Consider the following 21533-nt stretch of genomic DNA (forward strand, 5'->3'; position numbering starts at 1 on the left):
TGATCTAGGGAAAAGGGCATTATGGAGATTCCTGATAGAGCTGCCAGGCAACCAGAAAGCTCTGTGCAAAGAATATTGTTCATGGTTACGAGAGGTGTTTTTTGGGGGGTTGTTTATACTTTTCCTCCATGGACCTGTTTTACATGATGAGAATTTCATGAGAATTTAAGAGTATTTTAAACTTCTTTTAATGTGCTGTGTTGGTATGATTATATATGTAGACAATTCAGTGAATATCTGTAGTTTGGCAAAGTTCCATTTGCCAAACACATGGAGTAGTCTGTCATATTCCTGGATATTTGCCCTAACAGAAATTAGATCTATAGAAGAATCTCTTTAATAATGAAATGAAAAATGAAATGTCTTAAGAATAAAAAGATAAAAGGTATTCATAGATAAAATTTTATACCACATCAATAATTAGAAGCCTCTATATTGTAAAGATGGTAAATTAACTTAAATTTATGAATTCAATTTAATCCCAACCAAAATATTTTTGAATCATTTGAAAATTAAAGACATAATGCCCCATTACCTCTAACCATTTGAGTGTGTACTTAAACAATGACACTTCTTCATAACCATAGTATACACATCAAACTGTGGATATTAACATGATGACATCTAATCCACAGATTTAATTTACATTTTCGTAATTGCCCCCAAAATGCTGCTGTCTTTAAGCATCCCAATCCAGGATCACATTGTCTCCTTGGTCTGGTCTCTTTCCATCTGGGACAGTCTTTTGGTCTCTTCATTCATGACCTTGACATTTGAGAAACAGGCCAATTTGTATACTGTTGCTTACTTAGTTTGGGTTTCTGTAATATTTCTCATGATTAAAGTCATGATATAAAATTGTGTCATAAATATCAGTAATTATGTTTTATTCTTTTTATTTTATCATACTAGAAGATGCACAATGTTTATTTGTCCTACTTCTGGTGATGTGGTCTTTGGTCACTAGGTTAGGATAGTATCTACAAAGTTTTTTCATTATAAAGTTAGTAATTGAGAAGATTCTTGGAGACCATGAAATGTCCAAACTCCTACTGAATTGCTAATAGCTAGTTTGAGTCTATTGACAATTCTTGCCTAAATCAGTTACTATTTTGATTGCCAGGTGGTGAGACCACCACTTGTGCTTTTATATCCTACCATAAAGAAAAAACTTCCCTTCTCTATGTGTTTATTCATTTATATTAGTTTAGGCTTATGGGTTCTCCTTTTACTTAAGTAGCTGATAATATATCATTTATATTCATGCTGAAAATTTTTTCAGATTTTGTCTTTGGGAATCTCTATACATGGTCTTCTAGAGTCTTTTTGATATGTCTATATTTCTTTTTGGATTCTTCCTTATTTTGGGTACATTAAAGTGTTACAAGTTCATCTTATGCTTTTACCTACCCCAAATATATATTACAGAGTTTTAAAGAAACATTGTTTTTTTTTTTAATGGGGAATGATATATGGAAGCCAAGACTGGAGAACAATTCATAGCTAACTGGGAATTTACTGGTTCTAAGCCTATTTGTAGATAAACTTGTACATATCCATATTTGTACACAAACACATTGTTGTGCACTCTCATGTAAACATACATTGTAAACCTTGAAAACCTTGAGTTCACACCGTTATTTAATTCTACTTTTATACTTTGGGATTTCAATTATTTCATTTTCCATATTTGTAATTTTCTTTTCTCCTGGATTGGGATGCTTGAAGACATACAAGTCTGGCTTCCATATTCCTAAATATTTTATTTTTTCCTTTAACCTCCTGATGCTTCTTTCTGTCTGGTCTCAAATATGCCAAATCTAGTTCTCATTCAATGCTGTATTGGTCTTGTCCACAGTGATCCCTGAAATGCCGCTTGAAACCTAACCTGTACCACACAAGCTCATACCACATGAACTGAATCCATAACCCCAGGGAAGTTTATGCTGAGCCCACTATAAAAATTTTAGGTCTGTATAATTTGCTAGCGGAATCCAAAAAACAAATTGACTATCTTTTGAAAATGAGCATTTATTGTATTAAAATTTACTAAGTAAACTTTAAAAACAATGGTTACACATATTTACCAGAAATGATTAATCAAGTATGTATTTATAACAGTGTATAAATAATTTTTTTATAAAATAAACTATGATTTTACTTCTGAGTATAACAAATTTCAAATAATGTTGATATATTAATAAGTAAATCATATGTTATGCAGTTCTAAAATGTCTTTACAATCAGCCAATTTAATCTTAGAACCTAAAAAGAAGAAAAAAAAAGAATAAAATGAACTCCTACCTACTCATATATCTGTATCAGAGTGTTAATGAGCAACTTACACATCCCTTCCTGATCACAACATATTTCTTCTCCCACCAGGGTAAACAATATTGAATGTTTTGGGAGGGGCTGGGGGTGCGGGTGCAAAAATATACCCAGCATTTTTCACATACCAGGCAAGCATTCTACCACTGAGCTACAAGCTCAGCACTTTTTCTATTAACTGTTGAGACAGTTTCCAAGTTTCTCAAACTGGCCTGGAAGTTGAGATTCTTCTCAGCTCACCTGAGAAGAGCCTCAGCCTCCCAAGTAGGTGGGACTGCAGGTGTGTACCAAATCACCTGACATTATCTTGAGTATTATTTTTTTGTTTCAATTTGCTTTCAACATAGTATTCAATTTTGCCTGTTTTATTGACCTTTTTTACAAGTGGAATCACTGAAACTTTTGTTACTTTGTACAAGGCTGGAAAAAGAAACTTGAAACTCTCAATGTAAAAGCTCACCTAACTACAATAACACCTGATAAAACACATTTTAAGTAAAGAAACAATACCAAAGAGAAAGACGAATATTTCACAATGAAAACGAAGCCCATTCTCTAGGAAGAATTTCACAATTCTAAGCACGGTTTTAAAATATGTAAGGAAAAAAGAGACAATTAAAATGAAAATATGGAGAAATCCACAGTAGTGGGGTTGCTGAGTATATTTTTAAACTGAAAGTTTGTGAAAACAGTATGAAGAGTTAAAAAACTTGATCTATTTGAGATACAGAGAACACTTTAAGCAGGGATATAATTTCTATTTCACTTAAACCCACATGGAAAATCTACCAAAAATGACAGTAAATCAGCCACAAAAGAACCTCAAAGTATTTCAGAGAATTTAAATAACTCAAAATAAACGCTATAGCCTCAGGAGAAATGTGCCAGAATTTAATAACAGAAGATGACTGAAAGCTCCTCAAATTTGTCTCAATGCCTATAAATTAAACAGAACATATTTCTAAATAACCAAAGGATCAAAGAAGGAATAAACATTAGAAAATATTTTAATGCGATAATAAAGAGGTGCCAAGTTAAAAAAAAAAACTATGGGCTGCAGTTAAACCAACATTTAGAGGAAAATTTATAGCTTTACCTACAATTCCTGGAAAAATTATAAATTGGGACTGTGGCTTGGGCTCATAGTAGTACACTTGCTTATCATGTGTGAGGCACTGGGTTCAATTCTTAGCACCACAGAAAAATAAATAAAGTTATTGTATCTATACACATCTAAAATAAATTCAAGTAGAAAATGTAGATGGACAAGCAAGACAAAATTAAAAGAAAAACAAAACTAAAAGCTGATTTTTTGAAAAGATTAATAAAATTGACAAACCACTAGTAAGACTAAACCATAAAAGGAGGAAAATAATCTAAAGAATAAAAAAATATTTCTAGAAAACCTACAAGTATTAAAAAATTTATGAAAAACTCAATATCAAGTTGAATAAGAATGAAGTTAAAGACAAAAATTTAAACTAAAGCAAACCCAGAGTTTCCACTGATTGGTAGAATTCCATCAGTTAGTTAGTGAAATATTTTTGCTGGTATTAAGGGTTGAAATCAGGGGCTTAGATATGCTAACTAAATCAGAGAGTTATTTAAAGGTTTTCATGAAGAAAATGTGGACGTATCATGACATCCTTTCAAACATTTAAGAAAGAAATTACCCCATTATACAAATTTTCTCAAAACAAACAAACAAACAAAAAAAACGCTTCTCAACTCTAATTCTGTTCCTACACTGATAAAAAAGTGACAAAATATCAAATATATAGAAAATAAACGGGATATATATAACAGTGAGAAGAAATCTCTATGGTGCACAAAACGGTCTTAAGATTTGGAATAACAATGGTATTTGTCAAAAATTTTTAAAGAAAAAAAATATAACAAAAGATCCAAGTTCTCAAAAAAAATTGAATAACATTTAACAGATAACCACCCTTCCCCCCCCAAAAAAAAAAGAAAAAGAAATGACTTTCCTAATACAGATACAATCTAGCTTTCAGCAAGCTCGCTTGTAGTATAATATTGAGTTTGGACCCTGAGATCTGTAATCAATATGGATACCCATAATTACTATCCGAAGTCTGGCTGGGCATAATTCAGGAGAAACTTGTAGAAAGAAACATTTTATTTTTAGAACTACACAGGCCAAAAAAAACAGCTCCTAAAAAAAACCCCTCAGAGCCCAACTGCCACCACCAGCTTCCCACAAGTCTCTCACTCCAAAACTACCCTCCCCACCTTCCACAATCCTTCTGCTCTTGAGGCTGATTGGCTGGGTCACGTGGGTGGACCCAAAGAAGTCCCCCAATGAGCAGCTTAATGGTCTGAAAGGGCAGGTAAACGGCCAAATGAGCATCACCACAGAGGAGCCAATCAGTTAGATGTAGCTGGGGCCCACTGTGAGCCAATCATCAGCTGGAAGCTGGAAGTTTGCTGGCACCTGGAAGTTTGCTGGGGCCCCTTTGGCTGTGGCTCTCAACATCTCCTCCTCTCTATTTAAACAACAAGCATGTGGCTTAGGGACAGTGCCTGCCTTAGGTTGTCCAATACTACATATGGTCCTTACCCTTCTTCAGATTAGCTGACTTTAAAGTGTCAGCCTCCTATCTTAGGTTGGTATCATTGTAATTGGATCTTACCCATCATTGACTACCAGTCCAATGGAGCCACACCTGTGGAGAGATACCAGCGGGAAGTGGGGGGTGAGTTTCGTTACCTCACCTTGTTGGACCCGAAATTTTAGCTGAACGATCATGACAAGCAGAAGGGAGAAAGATACACCAAGCCAGTTGATGGCTTCTTTTGGAAAAATTGTACCACCGATGAAATCTTAAGCAAAAATAACCCAACACTATCACAAGTCATTGCACCAACAGATAGTTCACAATGCATACAGGTGAGTTAACAATGCATACAAGTGATACATAGTCCAGGCAAGTTCTAGAAGCACTTCAGTGATGGCTATTCAAGAAGCTGTAGATTGGTTTTATCTTTGTCTTCACCAGCACTGGGATGAAGACAGGAATTCTGGCAATAATGGCTAAAAAAAATTATCTAACATTCTAGAAGGCATTAAAAGAAAACAATTTTCTTAACAATTTACATTGTCTTCACTGGCACTGGGATGAAGATAGGAATTCTGGCAATAATGGCTAAAGAAAAAATTCTGTAACATTCCAGAAAGCACTAAAAGAAAACAATTTTCTTAACAATTTACATTGTCTTCACTGGCACTGGGATGAAGATAGGAATTCTGGCAATAATGGCTAAAGAAAAAATTGTGTGACATTCCAGAAGGCACTAAAAGAAAACAATTTTCTTAACAATTTACATTATCTTGAAGGGAATTATTAAATATAATGAAAAGGAAAAGTGAAAGTAAACAAACAGATCTCTTAACCTCCTTTTTTGTTTACATATTAAAACAATTCTTAACAGTTATTTACCCAATTTAAATTAAACCATTTAAATCACGTGAATAAAAAAAATATTTGGATCCATTTTTTCATGAGCACTCATCATATATGATATATGGACATACATACATTCAAACATATAACACAAAACATAAGTGCGCACACATAATACAACACATGACATAATAGTAAAGGCCTTATAACTTTTTACATGTGAAATCTCAATTTCAATGTTTAAAACTCTATAGTCAAAAAATAAAAAATAGAATTGATGAGCAAAACATTAACCTAGGTCTGTATGAGCTCAAAAAACAAAATAGAACTTCATGATATGGGAAAGGGCAATAATAAAATAGATATTGAAAAAAGCATCCTGGTTTTGTCACAGATGTAAGGATAGCCAAATTGGAGTTTTGGATATCAGCTGTTATGGATTTGAGCCAAATCATCTTCTCTTTGGTCTGTAGAAATCGCTTTAGTTTATCTTTTTGGAATCCAAATTGGCTGCTTTTCTTTCTGTGGAAACACAGAAACAGGCCCCGACTCCAGACAATCACTGGGTCAGGACCTTTCCATTGTCCTGTTAGAATATCTTTCCAAAGTTCCTTGGCTTTATGTACATTTTTTGGACACATATGCCTTTCTACAGCACTAAGTCCTGATGAATCCAAATTTAAAAAGTTTAGAGTAAAAAGGGTTATTTCAAGTTTATCTTTGGGGAATATATACCTCTTTCCAATACCATCTTTTTGCTTTAATAAGTACATTTTAATAGTTTGATGAGTTCTGTCAACTATTCCTTGTCTCTGTGGATTGTACGGGATTCCTGTTATATGAAAAATGCCAAATGATGAGCAAAATTGTTTAAAAGAGTTAGAAGTATAACCAGGGGCATTATCTGTTTTTAACTGTTTTGGAATGCCCACAGTGGCAAAATTTTTTAAGCAATGAGCTATAGCATCTTTAGTTTTTTCTCCAGAATAAAGGGAGCCCATCAAAAATTCAGAAGAAGTATCAACTGTAACATTCAAATATTTTAATTTTCAAAATTCTGGCAAGTTTATGATGCCCATCTGCCAAATATGGTTAGGTATCAATCCTCTAGGATTGACTCCAAGATTAACTTGTGGTAAAAAGGTCTCACAATTTTGACATTGTTTTATTATTTGTCTAGCTTGTTCCTTAGTTATTTTAAAATGCTTTTGTAAAGTATTAGCATTGACATGGAAACTTTATTGAAAATTTATAGCTTCTTCTAGTGTAGAGAAAATATGTATGTCATGTGTAGTTTTATCTTCTAAATCATTGCCCAAACTATGGGCTCCAGGCAATCCTTTATGTGCCCTGATATGTCCTATAAAGAATGAATCTTTTCTGCTCCAGATTAGTCTTTGTATAGTAGAAAGCAAAGAGAAAACAGTAGAGAAAGGGAAAATCCTACCAGCATCTTCAGGGGATACTATAGCATTAACTCTATACTGACTATCAGAACATAAATTAAATACAGAATCTTTAAACATTACAAAAGCTTGTAGTACTGCATTCAGCTCTACCTTTTGAGCTGATTGTTTGGGTACTAAAAATGTAAACGGTTGATCAGGTGTAACTATTGCTGCTGTACCATTATTTGACCCATCAGTGAATATATTTGGGGGTATTTATGATAGGTGTTTTTCTTGTCATTTTTGGAAAGATTACAGGATGCAATGACCAAAAAGACAATAAAGGATTAGATGGTAAGTGGTTATTAAATGAAACATTAGATTTGCACATGATTATTGCCCAAGTATTTAACTCATTAGCTAACTCATCAATTTAATTCATAGTATATGGAGTAATAATTTTATTGGGAGAAATTCCAAACACTCCCTTTTCTGCTTTTATTCTTTTCTGTATTAATTGTCCTACAACCTCAGGATACCTAGTGAGAATAGTGTTAGGAGAATAAGATAAATGTATCCATAATAGTAGACCTTCTTGCCAAAATACTCCTGTAGAAATATTTTTTGTTGGTAGTACAATAATAATAAAGGCAAAATTATATAAATTCTATCCAAATGCATATTTTTTATATATATTTCAATGATTTTTAATGCTTTTCTTGCTTCAGGTGTTAACATTCGGGGTGAATTTGGATCTGATTGACCTTTTAGGATATCAAATAAAGGTCCTAACTCTCCTGTTGAAATACCTAGATAAGGCCTTACCCAATTTATGTCTCCTAATAACTTTTGAAAGTCATTAAATGATTTGAGTTGAGCTACTCATATTTGAATTTTTGGTGGATGGACCATGGTTGAGGATAATAGGTCTCCTAAATAATTAATTGGAAAATTTAATTGTACTTTATCTATTGCTATCTCTAGATTATAATTTTTTTTAATAAATTTGTAATTTGGCATAACATTCTAGCAATGTATTTTTAGCTTTGTGTGCTAACAATAAATCATCTATATATGAAATATTTGTTTTTTTTTCTTTTTTTTTATTGGTTGTTCAAAACATTACAAAGCTATTGACATATCATGTTTCATACATTAGATTCAAGTTGGTTATGAACTCCCATTTTTACCCCAAATACTGATTGCAGAATCACATCAGTTACATATCCACATTTTTACATAATGCCCTATTAGTATCTGTTGTATTCTGCTCCCTTTCCTATTCTCTACTATCCCCCCTCCCCTCCCATCTTGTCTCTCTACCCCATCTACTGTATTTCACTTCTCTCCTTGTTTATTTACCCATTCCCCTCGCAACCTCTTATGAGTGCTTTAGTATAACAATGAGCATCTCCCTCCATTACCATGCAATTTCTCTTTTCTCTCCCTTTCCCTCCCACCTATTGTATCTGTTTAAGGTTGATCTTTCCTTCCTGCTCTTCCTCCCTGCTCTGATCCTGGTTATTCTCATTATATCAAAGAAGACATTTGGTATTTGTTTTTTAGGGATTGGCTAGCTTCACTAAGCATAATCTGCTCTAGTGCCATCCATTTCCCTGCAAAATCCATGATTTTGTCATTTTTTAGTGCTGCGTAATATTCCATGGTGTATAAATACCACATTTTTTTTATCCATTCATCTATTGAAGGGCATCTGGGTTGGTTCCACAGTCTAGCAATTGTGAATTGTGCCGCTATGAACATCGATGTGATGTGGCAGTATCCTGTAATAAGCTACAACTATCTTATATTTGATAAAGGAGCTAAAAGCATGCAATGGAGGAAGGATAGCATCTTCAACAAATGGTGCTGGGAAAACTGGAAATCCATTTGCAACAAAATGAATCTGAATCCCCTCCTCTCGCCATGCACAAAAGTTAACTCAAAGTGGATCAAGGAACTAGATATCAAAACAGAGACTCTGTGCCTGATAGAGGAAAAAGTTGGCTCTGATCTACATATTGTGGGGTCGGGTTCCAAATTCCTTAACAGGACACCTATAGCACAAGAGTTAATAACAAGAATCAACAAATGGGACTTACTTAAACTGAAAAGTTTTTTCTCAGCAAGAGAAACAATAAGAGAGGTAAATAGGGAGCCTACATCATGGGAACAAATTTTTACTCCTCACACTTCAGATAGAGCCCTAATATCCAGAGTATACAAAGAACTCAAAAAATTAAACAATAAGAAAACAAATAACCCAATCAAAAATGGGCCAAAGACCTAAACAGACACTTCTCAGAGGAGGACATACAATCAATCAACAAATATATGAAAAAATGTTCACCTTCTCTAGCAGTCAGAGAAATGCAAATCAAAACCACCCTAAGATACCATCTCACTCCAGTAAGATTGGCAGCCATTATGAACTCAAACAACAACAAGTGCTGGTGAGGATGTGGGGAAAAGGGTACTCTTGTACATTGCTGGTGGGACTGCAAACTAGTGCAGCCAATTTGGAAAGCAGTATGGAGATTCCTGGGAAAGCTGGGAATGGAACCACCATTTGACCCAGCTATTGCCCTTCTCGGACTATTCCCTGAAGACCTTAAAAGAGTATATGAAATATTTGTAGTTCAGGATTTTGATTTCTAAGTGGCTGGATTACTTTCTTAACATAAATTTGAAACATAGTTGGGTTGTTAGTCATCCCTTGAGGGAGTACTTTCTATTTATATATCTGATCAGGACCTTCATGATTCAGTGCATGGATAGTAAATGCAAAACGTGAACTATCCTCAGGATGAATTGGAATTGAAAAAAAAATCAATCTTTAATATTCCTAACTAAAATATACCAAGTTTTGGGCAAAGCAGACAATTGAGGAATCTCTGATTGAGCAGGTCCCATAATGACCATTTCATTATTAATGACTCTTAAATCTTGCAATAATCTCCATTTACCAGATTTTTTTGATGATAAAAATGGGAGTATTATGGGAAAAACAGAAGGTGGTATATGTCCTTCCACTAATTTTTGTTTTACCAGATAATGGACTGCTTGTATCTTTTCTTTAGTCAGGGACCACTGAGGAACCCATACTGGTCTTTCCAATTTTTAAGTAATTTTTACTGTCTCAGTGGCCCTTTTTTAAAATCCAACCCATGTCTGTCTGTTTTATGATCTATTTGTATTGGTGCTGCTATAACTTGTTCTTGTTTTTCTACTCTTTTTTCTTTCCTAAAACCTTTCCTAGTCATAAAAGTGTGTGCATTTTTGTTGATGTTATTTGTTAATTGATCTAGGACATCTCGTCCCCATAAATTTATGGGAAGATGATCCAATACATATGGCTGTATACTTCTTTCACATCCTTCAAGATCCTTCCAATCTAATACCATTGCACTTCTATGGGGATTAGTCACTACTCCTAGGCCTCGAAGCATTTGAGTGGATTGTTGTAATGGCCAATGTTTTGGCCATTTTTGACGAGAGATGATGCTAAGGACTGCAACTTTATCCAGTAGCCCATTAAATTCATGTCCTTGAATATTTAGTTTTAGCATGGGGTGAGAATCTAAATTTAAATAAAGCATAGCCCAATCTACATCTGTGGAGCCTAATCTTTTGGAACCTCTTTCTACAGCATGACTGGTAAATTTATCATGTAGGCTTGGTATTATTAGTAACTGTGATATTGTATCTCCTGGTGAAATTACTGATATATTTTTTGGAGAACTGGTTATAATTTTTATTTCAACTTTATAATTGGGATCAATTACCCCAGGACTTATCATAAATTCTTTTAGAGTAGAAGAGCTGTATCCCAATAATAAGCCTACTGTTCCTTTGAGAAGAGGTCCTTTTACCCCTGTGGGAATGATTTGAATTCCCATCTCTGGAGTTAGTACTGATCTGGCGGAGTCGCATATGTCCAAACCTGCTCTCCCTCTGGTTTGTCTGATTAGGGATCTGATGGACAATGTGTACTGGGCACTACTCTGATGGGGTTGCTGTGTTCCTCCAGTGCTCCGTATATTTGTGGTTTGTGTCCCTGGAGCATTGAGGCCCCCTGTCCATGTTTTGGCAATGAAGAGCGATGCCTTTGTTCAAAATATTGTGGATAAACACCTTGTCCTTGCTTGTTACTTGATAATGGAGTACCCTCTATGGTGGATTGAGAACGGCATTCATTAGCCCAATGTCTTCCTCTATGGCATCATGGGTAAATACCCAGTATTATACTCCTTTGATACCTAGTTTAGTGAAACCCTCCTCCCATGGAGCAATTCCTTTTAAAATGTCTTGTTTCTTCACAATTTTAGCATGTTCTTAGCGTGGAATCTAAAGGCTGTTTTACTGCAGCTTCCATAATTTGCCCTTGTTTATTAATGTCTCTGGCATCTAAAGCCTGTTTTACTGAAGCTGCCATGACTTGCTCTTGTTCATTAATGTCTCTACATAATTTAATATATGTGTTTAAATCTTCCTGTTTCCATGCTCTAATGATATCTCTGCACCAATGATTTTCTTGGCCATAAGCCAGTTGTTTTATAAATTGCTTGTTCTGTATTCCCCAAAACTCTGGTAGCTGTTTGAATAAGCCTATCTACAAATTCAGCATAAGGTTCATTAGCTCCTTGTATTATATTAGATAATTGACCTTGTAAACTTCTATGTCCTTGTAAAGTCTTCCATGCCGTAATCGCCTCTACAGCAATTTGTGAATATATGCCAGGATCATATGCACTTTGTTGCTGCCTATCCTTATAATGTCCCTTTCCTAACAACATATCTAGATTTCTCTAAGGATAACCAGCTTCTGTATTTCGCCTAGCCGTCTCCTTGCAAAATTCCTCATTGGCAACCTTTCATAACAAGTATTGTCCTCCATTTAGCACAGCTTTACGCATATTAGCCCAATCTGGTGGCATCATGTTCAAGTTGTTAATGGATTCGACAAAGCTTACAGAGAAGGGTGCTTGAGGACCATATGTTGTTACAGCCTTTTTTAGCTCCTTCACTGTTTTGAAATTTAAAGCATGGTAAATTTGCTGCTCTCCTCATTTAAATACAGGACATGTTAATACTTGAGATCCTGTCTTAGGATTCCAATTAGCAACTGCTGGGGTTGGGGGCCTCCCAGTATGTGGAGTTACCCTTGTTAGTTGGACATTTATATCCTTTGGTGAGAGAAAGGTGTTAGTAGCAGTCTCCTTTAGAGGTGGCACTGTTGGTTTGACCCTTACATTCTCTAGTGATAGAAAGGTGGTATTAGCAGTCTCCTTTTGTAACTTTCCCCCTGATGGCTTTTTCTGCTCTAAACTTCCTTCCTCTGTCTGACCCTTCTCTTTTACTTGAATCTTTTTCTCTGTCTGATTAGTTCGAGAAACCTTCTCTTTTACTTGAATATTTTCCTCTGTCTGACTAGCTAGAGAGATCTTCTCTTTTACTTGAATAAATATGTCTTCTCCTTCCTCTACCATTGTCTGAACTGAAGGCTTTGGACTAAGCAAACAAGATATGAACATCCACAATGGCAATGTGCCAACTGGCAGAGTCCCTGGGGTTTTCTTTTCTCTTCTTTTTAAATCTTGACCATGATGGTTCCATTGTGAGATATTTAACAATTCCTCCTTAAAAAGCCATGGGCTACATTTTTGTATTGTGTCAATGTATGCCCTGACTGCACTTGATTTTACTGGAATGCCTCCTCCCTCTAACAATTTACTTAACACTCTTTCAGTTTGTTTTTACTAATTTCTGATCCCATATTTCTACTCTAATAAAACCCAACAAGATAACACCAAACAAAACCGAGATAGAATGAAATAAAAATGGAACAACAAAAATAACTATAGCCTTTCTCCCTATCTGTTCCTCAGACACAAATAGTTTTTCCTCAGATGTGATTGGTTTTTCTTCCATCTCACTCATCTCCAGGGACAGGAATCTTAAAACAAAAGTGAAGCAAAACAAAAGAGGAATCTTAAAATGGCTACCCATCCTCTCTCCCTGCCCTCAGGGGCGAGCAGTTTACTTACCCTCATTTGCTCCCTGTGCAAGCCACCAAATGCCGCAGTCTGACTGGGCATAATTTAGGTGTCACTTGTCAAAAGAAACTAATTTTATTTTTAGAACTACACAGGACAAACAAAACAGCTCCTCAAGAAAAACCCTCAGAGCCCAACTGCCACCATCAGCTTCCCACTAGCCTCTCATCCCAACACCACCCTCTCCACCTCTTACAATCCTCCTGCTCTTGAGGCCAATTGGCTGGGTTGTGTGGACGGAGCCAAATAAGTATCCCAATGAGCAGCTCTGTGGTCTAAAAGGGCAGGGAAGCAGCCCAATGTGCATCACCGCAGAGGTGCCAATCAGTTAGATGTTGTTGGGGCTGCTCTGAGCAAATCATCAGCTGGCAGCTGAAAGTTTACTGGCAGCTGGAAGTTTGCTGGGGCCCCTTTTGCTGTGGCTCTCAACAATTACTACTTCTATTCAACATTGTACAGAACTAGAAATTTTAGCTAAATAATAAGGCAAGGAAAAGAAATTAAAGATGCAAAGACTTTTCTGTTTGCAAATTTTATCTTTATGAATAACCCAAAGGAGTTTGTAAACTATTAGAATTACTAAATAATTTTGCAAAAAGATGCTTAGAATTCAGCATTCAAAGTATCTAATATTTATATTTTAGTACCAAAAATAAAATGAAATTAGTGAACTGATAATACTTAAAATAAAATGAAATAGCTAGGAAATCTAAGCAGAGATGTTTAGAGAAGAGATTAAAATATTCTACACTGAAATATGACTCTAGAATCTCCACACTTGGTAAATGTGCTATAGGATATAACTCATCTGAAACCCAAAGAACTAAATAAGTGGAAGAATATACCATTTTGAGAATTAGAAGATTTAGTATTATGAAGATAGCATTTCTGTTTCAAATTTTTTATGCCTTTAACCCAATCCTATATATTCTTGTTAATATTTTACAGATATATTTTAAGATGCTTTTTATAGACTGGTTCAGGATCCTCAGAAAGACTTATGTTTTGAACTCTCTCTTAGCAGCTCAATTAACCTGCCAAAGGTTGAACAGCTAGTAGAAGATAGCACCTGAAGCACCTCTGCAATATATGTTATTTCTTAATGTATTCTTTTTTCCCTCTTACACTAACCCTATTATTGCTGGGTATCATTTTTCCTTCTAGCATCTCCACACTTGATAAATGTGCTATAGGATCTAACTCACCTGAAACCCAAATTCCATGTGCCATTTTTATTTCTTTTTAATATGCTATATACTACAGAATTTGTATTCATCTAAATAAATCCTTTGAATTTAAAGTTGAAAAAAAAGTTTTTCCTTAAAAAACTGAAGTTTGTAGACTGATTATCATCAGCCACTATGTCCCTGGTCTTCTTTTAAAACTAGTGTTATTAGAGGTTCATTCTGGAAATGTGACTTAAGTATTTAAGTGACTCTTAGTCGTTCCAGTTGGTCCCAGGAATTAAGACCCATCTGCAGAAAGCCCTAAATTATTTGGGATCCTGTGAGATTTCATGTCACAAAGATAAACATTTTCTGGTATTAAGGAGCTGAATGGTTTGTCTTAGCCACAAATCTTTTGGGTATATGTTGAATAGTTATTTTTCCTTCTCACCTCTCATTTAAGCTAAGTTTAATGTTATAGGGGGATTTTTAATTTTAATTTTATTATTTTCATTATTATTATTACAGTGCTGATAATTAAACCCAAGACCAACAACATACTAGGCAAATACTGAGCTCTATCTCCAGTCATAAGACGGAGTTTTTTTTTTTTTTAAACTCAACCTTATTTGGGCTAAGCTATGATCTGAAAAAAATTTTCTCATAAAATATGGTCAATAAAATGCAAGCTTTCACTAATTTTACCAGTATGCCTTGGAATCACAGCAAAGATAAAGATTTCAATTGAAATATAATGTATAATAATTAATGAACATGTAATTTGAGAAGAATGTTGTTACATAATTTGAGAAGAATGTAGATATACCTATTAGCCATGGTGGCAAAACACTAAGGATTTTTTCAAGAAATGTTGAAGAACTACAAGATTTTAGTGAAATACTGTGAATATGGAATTGATGATGGTGAAGCTAGAGTTGGACAAGATTTTTTAAAAAAAGGAGGGCCATAATTTGGAAACTAGGTCATGTGATAAAGAGGATGCCTCACCTAAGAGGAAATTCTAGGACATATAATATTCTCAGACATTGGAAGTGAGAAGGGATTAAACTGTTCTCACTTTGGAGACTTTAATTGAAAATATTCCTGAAGGCCTGGACGTGTTTCAGTGGTAGAGAACTTTCCTTGCATGCTGAGGTCCTGAATTTGAGATCCAGTGCTAGAAATGAAGTAAGTAAGTAAGGAATGAAGGAAGGAAGGAAGGAAGGAAGGAAGGAAGGAAGGAAGGAAGGAAGGAAGAAAGGAAAGAAGGAAGGAAAGGAAAAAGGGCAGGAAAAGAAAATTATAGTGAACACCAATTAAAGTGTTTTCTGCTAACCTACATATGAAGTATCCAACACAAGAACCAAAACCCTTATATGACTATGTAAATTAATTAAAATACTATAAAATTAAATTTCAGGTCCTAAGACATACGACTTATTTTAAGAGCTTAGTAACCACATGAGCTGTGGCTATTATACCAGACAGTGCAGTGCAGATACCATATACTTCTGTCATGGCAGAAAAGTCTATTGAACAGTGCTGATAAAGAGGAAGCATCATATTAATTCACTCATACTGTGGATGTGTTATAGAATATTCAATAAAAATTAAACACTGTTCAGGTTAAAAAAAAATGTGACCTACAAGAAGACATCCTGAAATAAAAAGAGGACCTTTAGATGTTAGCAGAATAGAATCATTAGGAAAATAGTCTGTTTTCTATATATATTCAAAAAAGCATCTTAATGACTTTAGAAATCCCAACTCTTGTGTACAAATCTGGATTGATTATCAATCAAATGTTACAAGTAGAAAACCAATCAGGAAAACCAGTACATCAAATGCATATTGGCACAGCACTAAAATAACAGACTGGAAATTCTTCCATGAAACAAAGCCAAGCTAAGAGTGTGCTACAACAGTGAAACTGCTCTATTGACTCACTACTCAACAGGGGTAAAACTAGACTTCTGAAATTCATGAGGACTTTTCTAAAAACTTTTTGACAGTGTACTGCCTGTAGCTCATTATGCACATTTATGAATATACTTTTTAAAATTTAACTAAATTTTGTTCACTTTTTTCTAATTTATTTTTGTTGAAAGAGTTCAAAATCAGTGATTCAAAAAACTATTTGTTGGTGGGCAGTTACATATGCAGTGTTTGCAGCTGCAGAGCACTCAGCTTGCTGAACCATGGGCATCACATGAGAAGAGGAACCTGGACTGACAGCAGTTTGTCATTGAAAAGAATGAGAGCAGTATAAAATCATGCAGATTTTAAAACATCTTGGTAAGAAGTAGGGGAGAGATTGGCATTCTGTCTTTCCAAGGATGACACTTAAGCCAAGAAAGGATGGTGGTTGGTTAGCACCTCTGAGGAGCAGGTCTGGGTCCCTGCCACCTACCTAGTGGCACAGAATGGGAAGCAGGATGACCAAGACTGATGATGTGTCCAAGAAATGCAAGGCCCTTCTGCGGCTTCTGGATTATAGGTGGACCTTGGTGGAATGGTCAACAGGCAGCACAGCTGATAAGAGAAGAATGCCACCATTCAATGCTATATCAGCAAAAACTAAGATGAGATTGGCTTTGAGAAGTGTGTCACAGTGGAAATTATCCAGAAAAAAATTTGAGGGCTGATGGTATATCAGATACCTGGGCAAAGAGGTCTGGGAACCAGTATCTTACCTAAAGAAGGCCAAGAATGACTTGCCAACCTGGAAAAAAAATCTGGCAGGCCCGTGGAGATAATTTGAAACAACATGGAGATCAGCAACCTGTTTAAACAAGAACACCTCTAGAGACAAGGAAACTCCACCAACTGAAGGCAAAGGCTCTATGGCCCCCATTGCCTAAAAGGAGATTAACATGCTAATCCTGTTCAATGCTTTCAATGGCAGTGCCCTTGGTGTCCCCTAGAATATTATCTTCAAAATGGCCCAGGGATCTCCAGCTGTGGCCAAGATTGCCCTGTAGAGGGCCCAGATCAACCTTCCAAACCTAAGGAAAACTTCTTCATCCCTCCATCATGCCCAGAATCCAACTTGGGGTTCCAACTCCCAAAGTCACCAGAGCCCCCTTCTCTCGAGGTGGAGTACTTAACCATTACTGAGTTCCAATCATGCATCTCTGACGCAGTCAGCTTCCGTGGTGGACAGAAGTCAGAGATAAACTAAGGCGGCTGATGCTATGAGCAGATCCATGAGAAGGAGGGCTGGGCCCCATGTAATACATTGATAAGTGAAAGAAGCCCAACCTGAACTGCCACACAAGCACATTGACATGGCCCAAGGTCCTACTACCAGCATCCCCCTGCAAGCCCAAGGAGACCAAGGAGGGTTTTGTGGGTGCCAAAAAGAGACAGACTCCTCCCTGCAGCGGGCCTGCTTCAAAGTGGGTGACTCTTCAGAAGACGTGGCCCTGGAATGGAAGGCCAGCTATGAAAATGAGGGCTTCCAGCCATATGCGGAGGACACCCTATGGACCAGAGGCTTCTCTGGCCATGCTCTGCCTTGGACCCAGGCATCTTTGGCACTCCCAAGGTCAAGGCCAAGAAGGATACTAATATGAGTGCTGGGCTGATCTCCTGTGCCCAGGTGAAGCCGTTTTCCCTGTGTAAGCCCTTCCTGAACAGGAAGAGTCACAGAGTCAAGAGGAGATTGACATCAGCTCTTTACGAGGCCAACTAAGACCCACAGGCCAGCTGGAGAGGGGGGCTCAAGGGCCCTAGGAGTGAGGATTCAGATCTGCCCCCACACACAGACTCTAAATGGCCCAATGAGTGGGCCAGGAGAGGCTCAGCTGACATCATCAGTCTCCTGGCCACTGCTCTCCCATGTACCCCCTGGAAAGATTGGAAAAGGCCAGCCACCTTCTATGTAGCACCTACCAGAAGATCCAGGACTCAGAGATCTGTTTCCCTGCCAGTGTGGAGGTTCAGGTGCTGTAGAATCAGGAGAGTGGCTGGTGGTATCTGGAGGGCTAGGCCTCTTCCCACTACTTGGTGCCCAATGAGAATGAGCGGCCCAACACCCCTGGGAAAGAGATGTAATGGATGTGCTAAAGAGCAGGCAGAATGAGGGCAAGTCAGACAGCCTGAAGAAGATCAAGAGGCCAGTGCAGGTGCTGAACACCAAAAACCAGAGGGGAAGGAAATCATTAAACCCTGTAGATTCCGGACCTGAAAGATGGCCCACCTCCCCAGCTATTGCCTGGAAGGAAGGATACATTGAATAGCAAAGGGAATGACCTGGAACCTAGACTTAAAAAAGCTGAGACTTATGTGTGCAACTTGGTGACTCCATTGATGGACTACATGTCATTTGGGACAAGTCATGTGGGAAACCCCAATTGAGCTTTGCTGAAAGTCTGGAAAATATGTGGTCATAGGGGGACCTCCAGCTTCCTGCCCATATGGCAGCTTTGGTGGCTACAATGTTGCCACCAGAGGTAGCCCTTGTATTGTCCTTCCATGTTTGTGGATTTTGCTGTTTCCCAGGGATTGCACCATGGCTGGGTACATATGAAGGCTCCATACATCTCTTCCTGGGCAAGGCCACTGACAGTGTCTGGGTGTTAAAGAAAATGCAGTTCCCAGGTGCCAGCAGAAAATACCTTCTTATATGTCATTGCCCTGGCCTTGAGAAGAATTGTCTGCTTTCCTTGGGATACCCTATGGAAAGTACAATGTTTGAGTTTAGAGGTTGGGTGAAGCCTTCAGGCTCTTCTTCATCAGCACAGACTACTTGGGATAATTCTGGGTAAACAGATGCTTTGCATGTTTCTGGAGAGGTTTATTGATTTGGGGTTTATATGTCAGGCCTTTAGTTTGGGTCTTATTTTAAGAATTGATTGGGTACCCTGTGGGGTCAGCCTCACCTGGGAACAAAAGAGGTGGGTCATGCACTTTTCTGTTGTCCTCTGTGGAAGGGTGTTTTGTCTTGTATTTGGCTTCCCATTCTCCCCCTCCTTAAGCCATTTCATTTTGTTTGGTTTCCACTGTGTGGACTTTGCCTGTGCAGCACTTGCTAGAGGGATTTGGAATTGGGTAAGCCCAAGTTTTAGTCTTGGCAAAACACATAAACTGTTCTGGTTCCTGCCCAACTTTGTTGGGGCAAAAACCCTCCTCAGGAGGTAGAAAGGTACTGTTAGGTGCCAGACATTTGAAAAGAAGGCAGTGCCCAGGCTGCTGGATGGCTGCCATTCTGTGTATGTTCTCCCACTGGGGCAAGGCTGAAATCCTGACAGAGAACTATGGAGAAGCAGCTGAGGTCCCCCCCTGGGTGGAGGGGACTCCAGCTGGGCCTCATAGGTCAGACTGAAACAGATACCACCAGCCACTCCTTTGGCCAACTTGCAATGCCTAGGTTGCTCCCAAAGATGGAGGACACCTATACCTGGAGCAAGTCTGTTTTTCCTGGGGGCGGTGTCCCAGTGAAGAGAGAAGCAAGAGAGTGACATTTTCTGCATGTCTTCTGTCAATTGGGGGTTGTTTTTCCATTGTTGATCTCTCAGAGGGACTCTCCAGAAAGAAGCCCAGCAAGCTTCTCCAAGTATTCATCCTATGTTGGAAGTGTATTTCTGCATGTGCTATTGATTTCAGACAGATCGGTCTTCACAGCCCCTGAATGAGCTGCCAGAATCACCAGAACAAGGACTATTGTTTCTTAAAGAGGAAGGAGGCTCTGCCCTCACTTGCTCCTCCCTAGCAGGTCTTCATCCTTTCACTCCACCCTCCAGGATCCCAGAGGCTTGCCTGGAAACCCCAAGACTTTTTCCCTTGCCACACAATGGTCTTGGCAGCTGTAAAAAAGTGCTCACATTTTTTGTCAGAGGGTTGTGGTGAGATTGTTTTGTTTTCTTTTGTTTTGTTCATCAGTTTGTTTAAAATCAATATTAGATATCTTCTTCTGCTGGACAGTATTAAATAGAGCAGGATGTTGAGGTAATCTGCTATATTGCAGTACTAATGGTTGTCGATTAGTGTCCTCATATTAATATTATTTTACTTTTTTGAAAAATAGCGATAAAGACGTTGTTCATTATTTTTTAATTAATTTTAAGACAGCAAAGTGCATTACTTAAAGATGCAGTATATACATTTCTCATTTTCAAACAACACATAATTATTAAAAAAAAGTAATACATTTTTTAAAATCCATTCATTCATAGTTCTAGATACTAGTAGAGCTAAATTGTAATTGATATATGAAATAAGGGCCCTGTATGATAAATTTGATCTGCAATTTGGTATCAGTAATCATAAACAAAAAAAAACACTGCTCTGAAGTTTAGTAATTCCAATTTATTCCATGCTGGGCATGATTGCAAAGTGCTTAATTCCACTTATCTTATTTACTTCTATGACAACTATGTGTCATGAAGTAGGTTGTATTAATCCCATAGCCTAACAGGCTAATGTAGTTTAATAAGGAGCTCCAAATTGTAATCCCAATGAGTTCTTTGGTCAGTATTTGAACACAACTAGCTTTCACTTATTTTACTGTCACAAGATCTAGGGCTCCTAATGAGGAATATTAAAATATAATAAGTTAAAATTTCAAACTTGGACTTCTTATTATATATCAGGTAATGTTAAGCCTGTTTCTTAGTAGATCATTAACACCACATGACAACATAACTCCACATAGGAGTTTGTGTTGACAGAGGAAGACAGGTAGGGCTAATGCACTAGACTTGTGTAGGTCAGAACTGGAGCAGAAGTTGAGCAAGCACTTAGGCAGCTGGCTGCAGAGTCTGCACTCTTCATAGTGCTAGAAGTTCTACAGGACTGTATAAATGCTCTGGTGGTTACCATCCAACCACGATGGCTCTGCTGTCTTCTATCAATGTAAAGAAGGATCCAGGACAGCAAATCACAGGAGCACTGCATGGGAAACAGGGAACAGAGATCAGCAGCCCCAGGTGAAGAAGGAGGTCAGATGAGATGATGAACCTGCAAGTAAGGTTGGTGTGCACTTGTCTGCAAATCACTGCCCAAAGATGTGGGTGAAGGACCAGGTGGCAGGGAAGAGGATTGTGGCTGTGAACATGGCCATTGGCAAAACTGTCAGACAAGTGTCAAGGCACACAGTTCCACTATCCCATAATATATATTACACAATAAGAATTGTTGATATTAACTCTGAGAATTTATTAAGTC

General features: G+C 37.3%; 2 pseudogenes; both read left to right on the top strand.

Moving 5' to 3' along the window:
• The window catches only part of LOC144371902 (SH3 and PX domain-containing protein 2A-like), a 39001-nt pseudogene extending 21123 nt beyond the window's left edge, over positions 1-17878 (top strand).
• Positions 17879-17883: 5 nt separating this feature from the next.
• On the top strand, positions 17884-18607 carry LOC144371904 (SH3 and PX domain-containing protein 2A pseudogene; annotated as a pseudogene).
• Positions 18608-21533: the final 2926 nt, after the last annotated feature.

This window comes from Ictidomys tridecemlineatus, chromosome Y, assembly GCF_052094955.1.
Source record: "Ictidomys tridecemlineatus isolate mIctTri1 chromosome Y, mIctTri1.hap1, whole genome shotgun sequence".
Classification (NCBI taxonomy): Eukaryota; Metazoa; Chordata; class Mammalia; order Rodentia; family Sciuridae; genus Ictidomys; species Ictidomys tridecemlineatus.